Source organism: Mustela erminea, chromosome 7, assembly GCF_009829155.1.
Source record: "Mustela erminea isolate mMusErm1 chromosome 7, mMusErm1.Pri, whole genome shotgun sequence".
Classification (NCBI taxonomy): Eukaryota; Metazoa; Chordata; class Mammalia; order Carnivora; family Mustelidae; genus Mustela; species Mustela erminea.
In genome coordinates, this window is record NC_045620.1 from 122,752,881 (window position 1) to 122,765,803 (window position 12,923).

Genomic DNA, 12,923 nt, shown 5'->3' on the forward strand with positions numbered 1-12,923 from the left:
TTTAATCCTGACTTCTCTTGCCATTACAATATAAAACAATTATTTCCTGTAAGATGTAATCCACTTTAAAATGTAAATGCGCTATTTCGTTAAGATAAAAAATTTTGCCATTACAAACCCTGTTTTTTGTCCAAAAATTAATAAATATTGCTGGATTTTAAGATATGTATACAAACATACATACATAAAATTCTTTTCAATAACACCCAAATCATCTTTAGGAATCACCCTTTTGGGATTCTGGACTCTTACCATGTTTTAACAGACTTTCTCCTGAAAAAAATCTTTACAGGCTTTGTTCTACCAGACAAGTTCTCAGTTAACAAATCCATGACTCTCCAAAGTCCCACATTATAGTCTCTTTAGAAAGGAACATAGATGAAAAGAGATATCAAGCTCAAAATGAGTACTACTGTACCAAACAGCTGACCTGTACTCTTCCAAAATGTCAGTTTTATAGAAGACAAAGAAAAGCTGATAGCGAATTCCACGTTAAGAAACCAAATAGCTGTAACAACTCACAGTGTGTGATTGTGGATCAGATGACTGATAAAATTCTAATAGGAATATAAATATAAATGAAATAACAACAATAATGAAAATGTTGTTTCCTGAATTTCATTATTATGTTGCGATTAAGTAGGAGAAACACACTGAATACTTAAGAATGGAAGATATAAATGTCTACAACTTGTTCTCAAATGATTCATGGTCATCATAGTGGTGGTGGGAGAGGGGAAGCAAAAATAACAGTAAATACACAGAGAGATAAAGTAAATGTAACAAAAAGTTTACAACTGGTGAAGTGGGCAATGGACATACAGGGCATACCAAGCTTTCAACTATGTAACAGTTGTAAAATTGTTTTTGATAAACATTAAGGGGAAACAGAAACGACCAAAGTTTTCATTGTGATATGAAGAAAAAAGATTTTCTCAGTCACTCAATGAACAATGAGTTACAGGAAAAGACACCCACACTAGAGATCAATCATTAGATCATTCTGTTTTCTTTCTCTTTCTCTTTCATAAAGTCATGGTACTAACATTCTCCTCCTGAAAACTCTTAAATAAGAGAGGGCTCTCCTATGTGATTAAAATTTCTCTGAATTATAATACACCCTACTACACCCTACTCTGCAAAATGGCTTTTTAATATTCAAAACGCTTTATTAATTCACCTCTCTTTCTTTATTGAGAATCAAGTCTGATTTCAAACAACAGAAAATGTAAGTTAATAAATATCACCAGTTTATAAAGGCCAGAAATCAGGAGTGTGTTCTAGAAACCAATGGGATTTTAACGTGAGAAGTAGCAGGATAAAATGCATATCTCCTCAAATCATTTTGCACCTCCAGTCCCTGCTTTAAAGCTCTCTGCCTACAAATAGTCTTGCTTTCATCTCCCAAATTCACTGTTTATTCCAAACATAGGTGTTGCTTGTCAGCCAACTAAATTTAACTGCCTTTAACTTCTATGATTGTTAAACCCCACTCTTCAAGTTGACAGCTACCTCTCGATGGTGACAGCCTTGTCCTTTAAAGTGAGTGGGTGGGTGTGCTGCTGGGGCAGGGATGAGAGGGCTTTCTGGGGTGCTGATATTCTACTTCTTAACCTGTTTAACAAATATGTTTGGTACATGGGAATTCAAGAGTTCTACATTTAAAATTTATAACTTTTATCTGTATATTGTATAACCTACTAATTTAAAAAACTTCCTGCTGGAAGTCTTCCACTTAACTGATTTATCAGTTTCTGATTTATCTTCAGCTTTTTACCTACTGTCCTGGCTTGCTGCATGTTCATCATGTTCATGGATTCACAAATACTATTCCCTCAGCTCACAAACTCTTAGAAAATAACTAGATAAAAAATGCCCAAATATTAAAAAAAAGGGGGGGCACCAAATATAGATTTATTGACTGCATACATGTTAGATATATACAGATCAAATTGAGGGATAGTTCAGTATAGTTTTTCTGCTTGCCATTTTTAATTCAATAATGAGGGTCTCGTAAAATATTGATATGAGCCCTATATTCATTTCAGCATGCATTAAAGTGGTTCATAAAATGTAATCTAGAACTTCTCTAACATTTCCCTTTAGGAATGTCAGCACATGTTTTATAATTACCTTGAAACTCTCAAATCAAACATTATTTCCATTAACAAAAAGAGTCAGCAGGTAATCATTTTCTCTCCATATTTTTTGTAGAGACAAAGTTCTTTAAAAACAGAGCTACAATTCCCACCTGGGAGACTTCTTTGTTCATAATGAGTCCTCAAAACAGATATGGTCAAATCTAGTACTCCGGAGGGTAGCTTCCAGGGGATGGGGTAGCGAGGTTTCCAGAGATGGTTCTAGTTTCTTCACTCTCACCTCATTTAAGGCCAATTATGCAAACAACTAAAAGGAGAAAAAAATAAAAGCAGAAGGAATATAAGATTACCACTTTATTCTCTAAGAAATGACAAAGGTCAGAAATGCTGCATGAAGAAAAAAAAATTACAACTTTTAATACCATACGGAAAAACACTTCCAACAGACAATGGACTAAGATATGATTTTACAGGTGAAGTCCTGAGGTGATTAGATCCGTATTCCTATTTAAGACTGCTACTTAGGTAATACATAATTACATTCTGCCCTTCATCTTCTGAAAGAGCCATTTATGTGTCTTTTAAAAATTTTTTATGGCAGGTGTGCCTGGGTGGCTCAGTGGGCTAGGGCCTCCGCCTTCGGCTCAGGTCATGATTCCAGGGCCCTGGGATGAGCCCCGAATCAGGCTCTCTGCTCAGTAGGTAGACTGCTTCTCCCTCTCTCTGCCTGCCTCTCTGCCTACTTGTGATCTGTCTGTCAAATAAATAAATAAAATCTTAAAAAAAAAGGGGGATTAACTATTTCCATGGGTTCACCAAGATTCAATTCTCCCCCCAAATTCATATATTCAAAAATAAAATCAGTGGCTTACTTTATGTATATCTAGTACATTATACTATCAATAAATACAAATCTATTTTTCTCCTGTTTTACATTTGTAATAGTTTTTTTTTTTTTTAAATGCTTGTTTTGGACTTTTTCTTTTTATATAAAAACACGTTTTCTCCAACTCATGATTTCCCCCAATGCTGAATTCCAAGTTAAAATAAAATGTTTAATACTAGAAAACTGGGTGATCTCATTACCTAGATCCAAAAGTGCTTACCCCTTCTAGTCTCTCTATAAACTAAGTTAATTTATATTTTCAAGATTTTTATATTTTCTTGATTTTCTTATTTTTCAAGATTTTTCTCCTCTTGATTTAAATCCACAATTCAAAAACTCAAAGAAATGAACTAGTTTTTCATACTGACTTACAGTTAAAACTATTAAAGGACTTACAGTTAGATTAGCCCAATTTACAGTCTATTTGAAGTTTTCTCACTTTATATGTCCAGTATATTTGCATTTGTAGTAAATAATTTCTTGAAACAATTCATTTCAATCCTCCTGATACTATTTTGTGTGTTCTTTCATTTGTGAAGCACTTTATCTTTGAATTTTTCCTAAGCAAATCTGTATCGGAATTGGTAAATAGCAACTGACTAGTGCAAAGATGGCACTGTTCATCTAGTCATCCATAAATCTAGGTTCTGTCATTATTTGGCTACCAAGGAAGAGCAACCCCCATAATCACTTGCATACTTCATCCCGCAGGTAGAATCTCTGCCACAGAATGCCACTCTCTTCTATAAAACCGAGAGTTTTTATGGGTACTTCTTCAAAACCAAGCAGTAACTGAAGCCAGATGGATCCTGCTAATGATTTAGGGTCCTGATGGATTCATGGTCAACCATATGAGAGGCAAGGTGAAAGCAATGCTAAGGGGGAGGCTGAGCACAGTCATTTAGAAACTGCATGAAGATCGAAAAGCACCGCTAAATCCATCTTCCAAAAAGGTATGTACACAGTAAGTAGTAAGAAATATGGAACCAGGAGATAGCTGACACAGAGAACATAGGAAGACAAGAGGAATATGAAGAAATACTGAGAAAAAGGACAGTTCTGATAATCTGATGTTTAATTTGTACTGGGAAATCAGTGAGCTCTCTTAAAATGTATCTCTCCTTGGGGGACAAGGGGGCCTCAATCAGTTAAGGGGCTACCTTTAGCTCAGGCTCCATGATTCATGATCTCAGGGTCCTAGGATCCAGCCCCTGGTGGGGCTGCAGGGAGTCAGTTTCTCTCTCACCCTCTGCCCCTCCCCACATGTTCTCTCTCTCAAAGAAATAAGTTTTTTATAATTAAAAAATAAAATGTGATTTTAATCCAATGATTTTTTTCATTTAATTGAATTTTAATTCCAGTATATTTAACATAGTCTTATATTAGTTTCAGGTGTACAATATAGTGATTCAAATATTCTATATGCCAGTGATTGCTATGTAATTATCTGTGCTATCAACAGCTCAGCATTTTAAGTCTTTCCTCACCACCCCTCCCCTGATCCCAAGGAATCCAGAGTAGGAGATCTGAAATGGATAGTACAAATTCCTACTAGACCGCCATGATTACTGAACATGCCTGAAGACTTTGAATCATTGGTTCCATTTCTCCCCTCCTGCATAAGGCCTTTCTATCTTCATTATCTGCTTCCAGTGCTGGATTCTGGAACAAGTTCTGGTTAATGCAGCACCTCAATATCTTTAATTTAATTATTAATTTAATTTCTTAAATTCCATCTGATTTAAAGACCAAATGAGGAAGCCAGCGGAAAGAAGAGCCCCTATCGTGCACCTACCACATAGAAAGAGTAAAAAGGAAATCTATTAAACTGTCTTCCTTCGTTATTTTGGAGTTAGGAAGAGGTACAGAGCCAGAAATTAAGAATATGTAGAGAAATAGAACAAATAAGTATCTATGGGTTTACCCTCAGATTAAAACAGTAAACACTTTTTATATTTTTTCTTTCTTAGGAAATGAAGCACTACCAATAAATCGGAGGTCCCCATACTGACACAGAGCCCAATCTGCTCATTCCCCCTCCCTTTGATAGAAAAACCATCATCGTGAATTTGGTACATCTCTTTCTGAATATATCTGTGTATGTGTATCCATAAACAGTATAAACTAAAGTTCTGGGTTTTAAAATATATGCATTTAAACTGTATATACTACACATAAATTCTGCATTTTGTTCATTTCATGCATTATGTTTTGGGGCTCTATCCTCGCTGAAGTGTGCATGCATGTGGGTTTCATTCATACATATATGTGAATATACCTGGTCTTAGCCATTCCTGTATTTAAGTGGTCTGTACATTTTTATTTTTACAAATAAAACCTCAATGAGTGTTCTTGTACATGGCTTCTTGTTCATATTTTCATATGCACAAGTGCAAGAATTTCTAATGGCAATACCCGGAAGTGTATTTCTGAGTTACAGAAGCTACGTATCTCCCACTCTACTCACCATGTGTCAAACTGCTTGCCAAAATGGTTATTTCATACTCCCATTAGCAATGGATAAGAACCATTTCCCCCACATTCCTTCCAACACATGATATCATCAGACTTTATTTTTTCAACAGTCTAATGGATGAAAATGGGATTTCCCTTCAACTTGAATTTTCTTGACTATTACGGAGACTGAGCATCTTAGCTATGTGGATATCCTATTATTTGAACTAGTATTTGGTCTCTTTTCTTCCCTTATGCTGGGCACCCAAGAGGCACTTTTAGTTCTGGGGAATTTTCTTGATTTATACTAATTTATTTTTCTTTCCCTTCATTTATCCTTCTCTCTTTTTGGAACTCCTAACACTGGTAAGTTGACCCTCCTAGATTCATGTTTTTATTTTCCTCAATCTTCTGCTTATCATTTCTTTGCCTTTTTACTCTACTTTCTAAACATTTTTCCACAATTCACTGTCCAATACTGCTATTGAGTTTTTTCTGCTACAAATTCTTAATTTATAAGAATTCTTTGTTTTCTGAATGTTCTTTTTAAAATATCCTATTCTTGCTTTACAGATGTAGCATCCCATCTTGCTGAAGATATTTTATACACACATATGGTATATGTATATATGTATGTGTGTGTGTGTATGTATGTGTATATTTATCTATATATGGCTGGATGTGTGTGTGTGTATGTATATACATATACATAATATTGTCTCAGTTGTATAGTCTGTTTTCAGCAAGTTGTTTTGATTTTTGAGTTATTTATTTTGGTTTCTGTTATTCATAGTAGGTGCTTTCCTGAGATGCTTCATATTTAGGAGATAAAAAGTTTCTTTAAAGCTCTAATTAACTATGTGGGGCTATTGACTATGACCTTCACTACAGGGCAACCCGGGCAGGCTCTTTGTTAGAGTACAGCTAGTGCTGTCAGAAGCCTGGTTCCCCTTCTCTACCACTTACTTACTTATTTGTTCAACACCTGTACACATATAAAGTAGTTTCAGAACTGTTAATTTACACCCCTATAAGAAACAAACTGACCAAATACAGTACAATATTTATGTACGGTTCTTTCTGCCTTTAGTTTTTTATTAATGGGCTAGTCATATTCTTTGCAGAAGATTCTTCCTGCTTCCTGCCTGGAGGATAAAGACCTCAGTATGGGAAGCCAGTGATGGAGAAGAGGGCAGGGGCTTTAAAATGCCAATGCTCACTTAATCCTCCTCCACCTTCAACATGCCTGTTGTCTAGTAGCCCAGCTGTCCTCTTACTTTTTTTTTAATTTATTTGACAGACAGAGATTACAAGTAGGTGGAGAGGCAGGCAGAGAGAGGAGGAAGCAGGCTCCATGCTGAGCAGAGAACCTGATGTAGGGCTCGATCCTCTGACCCTGGGATCATGACCCGAGCTGAAGGCAGGGGCTTTAACCCACTGAGCCACCCAGGCACCCCTGTCCTGTTTTCATCCAGAAAATATACTTCAATGGCCCACCTGCCAAGACAGAAGCAGTTCATTAGAACAGTGGCAAAGAGGGTAGAAGATCCAGGCATCTAGATATTTCTTCTTCTTTTTTTAGGGGGAGGAGGGGTCAGGGGAGAGGGAGAGAATCTCAAGCAGGCTCCACGTGCAGAGCCCGACATGGGGCTCGATCTCATGACCCTGACATCATGACCTGACTGAAATCAAGAGTAGGATGCCCAACTGACTGAGCCACCGAGGTGCCCTCATTTAACTATTTCTTAAACATCTTTTAAACAATCCTCCTTATTTTAGTTCCTTATCCTTTTTCACCTTCCACTTTTTTAAAAAGATTTTATTTATCTGACAGAGAGAGAGACAACGAGAGAGGGAATACAAGCAGAGGGACTGGGAGAGGGAGAAGTAGGCTTCCAGTGGAGCAAAGAGCCCAATGTTGGGCTCCATCCCAGAACCCTGGGATCATGCCCTGAGCTAAAGGGAGATGCTTAACGACTGAGCCCTCCAGGCGCCCCTCACCTTCCACTTCAAAGTTACACAATACTACCACTGCCTGAGCCCTTTGGGGATTCACCGTACAAATTCCATTAGTCCTTAGTTTTCTCCTTGTAAAACTCAGCTTTCCTAGGTTTAACAAGATTGTTACCACTCCTCTAGCTGTTCTCCAGCCTTGAAAATTTTGCCCTATATTTCTCCAATTCTCCCACATCTCTGGATTTATGACTGAACAATCCTTATTAACTATATTTTTGTTGTTTAACTTAACTGTCGTTTGGGGAGGGAATAATATTAACTGTGTGCTCAACGTACCACCTTTACCTGGAATCAAATACTATGTTATTATTGGTAATATTTTATTTATTTTCAATCTTCCTGTTATTTCATTATCTTTTTAAAGTTTTGCTTCATGTATGTTATTTACCCCTTAATCTTTCTGACAATTTAAAAATCCACCATCTTGACACTCTCAAGAACCAACCAGCTATTGAAATTGCTCAACAACATAATGAACGATATGACAGAAAGAGAACTACGAACAGGCAGTAAGGTCTACAAAACAGTTAGTTAGGAAAGTTTTAAAAAGGATCAATTTTAGATCAAGGGAATGTCTCTTCATACACATTAGCTGATACCATGGATTCTGACTTTGGGAAAGCAGAAAAAAATACACCTTCAATTATCAACTGTCACCTTATGAGACGGGTATCAAAACGAGCTGTGGTCTACTGTCCTTTTCTCTATGAAGAAGTAAAAGAAACCTTCAAATCTCTAAGGGCAGTAGATTCTCTCCCCCAGCCCACATACCATATGTGTGAATAAAGTAACCTGTTACTAGTAACACTTAAAACTACAATGTTTATACATTCATTACTTCAATCAAATTAGTGCATATTCAAGGTTATCATAATTACAACAGGACTTTAACTCTTCTTCTTTACAATGTGCTTTTTGATGAGGAAAGAAAGGGATAATGTTAGCCAAAATCTGGGTGTGATGGGACTGGCTTAGGTTAGCTCTGCAGCCGTCTTGTAGTGGGTCATTATAAATAAGCCATTAATACTAGTGATGGTCAGAAATTACTTTGGTTTACATGGAGTTGAGATTCCATAGTGACTTCTCTGTTCTTACTAATTCTACCCCAAATAAAACTTAAGAAAGAAGGTGGCACCTAAAACTTTGTGCAAAATGGGTTTTTTTTTTCCTTAAGAGAGACTATGAGGTTTTCACAGAACAAACAATGATGCTACCAATCCTCCTCCTACTTATCATGCAGGAGTCATGCTCTCCAAATCAAAGGCAAAAATAATTTAAATAAAATTTGAAATCAACCAGTGATATTGTTAAAAAAATAATTTTAAAATATACATGAAGTTTGTTTTTAACTTCTCTATAGCATCTATTTGTTTTTTCTTATTAACACTATGGAGAGGAGGCCTAAAGAAAGATTTTAAAGATGAAATTGTTTATTTTCTTTAATAGAATGGCAATATTTACTTGTTTTCCTTCTTAATCTTTGATTTTTAAAAGGCTGATTTCATTGCTCTTATGATTATAAACTGCTTTTATGAAAACCTGGTAATCTCCAGGAAAAAAAATCACCTCTTCATACAATTTTCGGAGGTCTTAAAAAATCTGGGTAAATTCATGGGTATTGGTAGAAGAAATTATATTATGTTGGAAAGATATGAAACCATGGTAAAAGTATGAGCTCCAAGGGGACTCCAGCTGAAAAATAAATCTTGGTACGTGGCAAGAATTCTGAGCGGACCAGCATTAAAGAAAACTGACCCCAAGGAAATTCTTTGTGTATGTGGATAAGACATATGAAGAAAGATGTTCATGCCAGCATTATTTATGAAAGTAAAAAATGGTAAGAACCCAAATGCTCATAAATAATAGAACAGATTAGCAAACTCTAGCATACCAATAGAATAAAACCTCACACCAGTGAAATTAATTAACTGAGCTTTAGCTACCCATATCTGCCTATAGGCAACCACATTCCTTTCTTATAACTGAGGCATAATGAATTACGGTTACAAGTATGGATTCCAGAGCTCAACTCCATCATCACTAACTTTCTAACCTTAACCTCTACATGCCTTAGTTTCCTGCTGTTTAAAAAAGCAGACTAATACTTGTACCTATTCCAAAGTTGTTAGGAGAGTAAATAAAAATGATGCCTGGCACATGGTAAACACTGCAAAGTGATTAACAGACCAAAGTCAACTAAGTTTAATATCTCTTCTGCTTAGCAGCCACTTATCTCATAAATGATGGCAGCCATCACATTTTCCCTTGGTTTTTTCATACTTGGGTATCATGCATTTCTTTAATTATTTGTTTCAGTAATATATATTCAGGAAATTTTACGTACCTTCATATGGCTTTTTGTTTTTAATTCTCATTTGGCTTCCAGGGAAATACTGATGCTTAAATTCAAAGTTTTGAAATTTAGGGACACTCGGGTGGCTCAGTCAGTTGAGTGTCTGCCTTCAGCTCAGATCATGATCCCAGGGTCCTAGGACTAAGTCCTGCATCAGGACCTTTGCTCAGCAAGGAGTCTACTTCTCCCTCTGCCTGCTGCTCCCTCTGCTTGTGCTCTCTCCCTCTCTCTCTCTCTCTGACAATTAAATAAATAAATAATCTTAAAAAAAAAAAGATAAAATGGAATTTAAATAATACAGTAAACTGTCAATTCAAAGTACTTTGTTGAGTCACGATTTCTATTTTTTGTTCCCCTCTTTTAAAAAAAAGGCAGATTATAACCTTAAAACCGAAACTGTTTAACTGCCTGCATATCAACTACTAAATCTAAAATATTAATGATTCTTACACTCTCTATTACATTTACATTAAAGGGATAAACACTGAAAAGCCCAGACTACTGGATTTCAAAACTACTAATTCTGGATGCCATATAAACACCTCTATTTTGGATACAAGTTATTTGCAAAAGAATGCTCCTACTATTTTTATGCTCTATTTTAAGCTCCACACCTATAAGTATCTGCCTATTTATTAGAAGTTCCAAACTAAACTCCTCTATATTCCTGTTCCTTGGCTATTCCCTACCCAGAAAAAGAAAAAGAAGAAAAAAAAAAAAAAAAAAAAAAAAGAAGGTACCTTCACACTCACCCGAATGCTACCACAGAAACCCAGATATCACCTTTAAAAACTTTTCCACTGTCACTTCCTATATTGTACTCATTCACCAAGCCCCATCTAGCCTATTGCAAAAATAAGTCATCATCCACATACATACAAATCTGATATCCTATTTCTGTTTAAACCCCTGCCATGAGGTTTTATCTCACTTATAATAAGATCCCAAACTCATGACATAGCCACTTTTCCCATACGATGCTATGTTTTTGCAGCAATGGTCCTTCCTGAGCTCCTACCTATTCCCGTCTTTCTTCACCCCTCCACGACCTTCACTATAATAATACTCTCTGTTGCAAATAATCTCTTATTTTCTTCACCTGCTCAATTCCTATTCACTATTCAAGCTTCAGCTAAAACTCTGCTACTCTTACCATAGTAATCTAAATCAGCCCTTTCTTATACTTTAATAGTATTTTCTACTTCTCCTTCGCAGCATTTTTCAAAATTTATATTTACCTATTTGTGTGATTATGTGCTTATTGCCTATTGCTCTCATTAGACTTTAAGCTCCTAGAGGAATGTTTTTCGACTTGCACAGAGTAGGTACGCAACATTTTAAAAGGTTAAATTATGTTACTACTGAACCTATTCCAATTCAACAATGGTAACACAGTTAAAAACTTAAAGAGAACGTGGATCATTAAACTGGTCAAAGGACATTACATCCTTCTAAACAAATCCAAGAGCAGTATCACTGGCATGGGGGTGCGTTGTTAATAGAAGGGATTAGGCACAGGTATGACAGTGAAAACACATGGAGAAGAGAAAGCTGAAAGCCGTAAACCTGCTGGGTTAGTCTTTACTAATTGGAGAAAGCCCATTTCTGTGGCATCATTCTGCAATATAATTTATCTCTCTGTTTTTGCTATAAGGCAAGAGAAAACACCAGGATGTTGGAGAGAGTCCACATTCAAAGAGCTAAAAATGAAATGTAACACCTAAACTACAAGTGTTTAGTTCTTTCTTAAAGAGCAACTTTACTGAATCGGAAGGCAGCTGTTGAGGACTATCAAAACTAAGCTGTTCTAAATCTCCAAAACACTATGGTGGGATGCTCAGACAGGATTTTAATTCCCAATACAGGTTTTATATGTGTTAGAAGATGGCATTGTACTAAGATGGTATTTTACAAAATACAGATTAGATCACTTTAGGTAACAGTTAAAATTGGCATATACTTTATCAGATGAGTGTTTGCATTACACGTTTTTCGATGTACAGGCTCAGTTTACTCCACACATGGTCAACCAACAGACAGTCTTACTACCTCTCTGTACCTCTCAAGGGTAGCAAAGAATAGATACTAAAGTTAATGGATAAAAATGCTTGTATCTAGATATTTCTGTTTCTTTTTGTAACATTTCTAAATTACAGATTACCTTTTAAAATAGAGAAACGACCTGCATACGTGCTTAGAGGTTTTAATAAGTGATTCCATATCGCATAATGAGGTGTGCTAATCTACAGTTATATTTAACTTTCACTTTCCATAAGGTGACATGCACAGTGTCTTCAGGTATGGGGGGCAGATAATAACAAAACAGGTAATAATTACAAGGTATTTTAAAATCAGATTATAAAATATCTTCTTTTTATTATTTATTTTACTCAGTACACATCATTTCTTGTGTAACAGGCAGAGTGATTCAATCCTCTCATATTTAAGAGCTCAATGTGTGGTAAGCACTATAGCAGGTGCTTGGGTATGGCAGTGAACCAGAGATGAAGTTCCCACACTTCAAAGCTCACACTCCAGTGAGAGGAAAAGATCAGTAAATAAAACTGAGTAATTTGAGGTAGTCACTAGGGGAGCTACTTTTACACATTAGACAGAATGATTAAGGCCAGTTTATATATGAGGGTAATGTCTGAGCCAAGACCACGCACAATAAAAACTTCATCCCAAAATGATTTCAGAAATGAATGATGTCATAGTATGTGTGAAAAACTCAGCACAAAGAACCTCTGCTCTGCAGCACCTGGGTGGCTCAGTCAGTTAATCATTCCAGCCCTTGATTTCAGCTCAGGTCAAAATCTCAGGGTCAGAGGATCAAGCCCTGAGTTGGGCTCTGTGCTTGGCAAGGAGTCTACTTGTTCCTCTCCCTCTGCTCCTCCCCCCATACACTCTCTCTCTCTCTCTCTCTCTCTCTCTCTATATATATATATATATACTATGTCACTTCCCTGAATTGTCACCTCTCTTTACATTTTTCAAAATTATTGAGGACTCCAAACCAAATTCAACAATACATTAAAAAAAATTTCACCACAATACAACACATTAACAAGAGAAAGGATAAAAACCACATGATCATCTCAACAGATTCAGAAAA

General features: G+C 36.1%; 1 protein-coding gene across 12 annotated transcripts in view; it reads right to left on the reverse strand.

The window, feature by feature from the left end:
- NCOA1 (nuclear receptor coactivator 1) overlaps positions 1–12,923 on the reverse strand; it is a 237,818-nt gene that overhangs the window by 102,923 nt on the left and 121,972 nt on the right. For 11 of the 12 annotated variants that reach the window (XM_032353140.1, XM_032353141.1, XM_032353142.1 and 8 more), the window contains one exon: positions 2,252–2,406. The exons of the other annotated variant lie outside the window; for it this stretch is intronic. The gene's annotated coding sequence lies outside the window, so the exon portion shown is untranslated. The remainder of the gene's footprint in view (positions 1–2,251; positions 2,407–12,923) is intronic. 12 annotated transcript variants of the gene reach the window in all.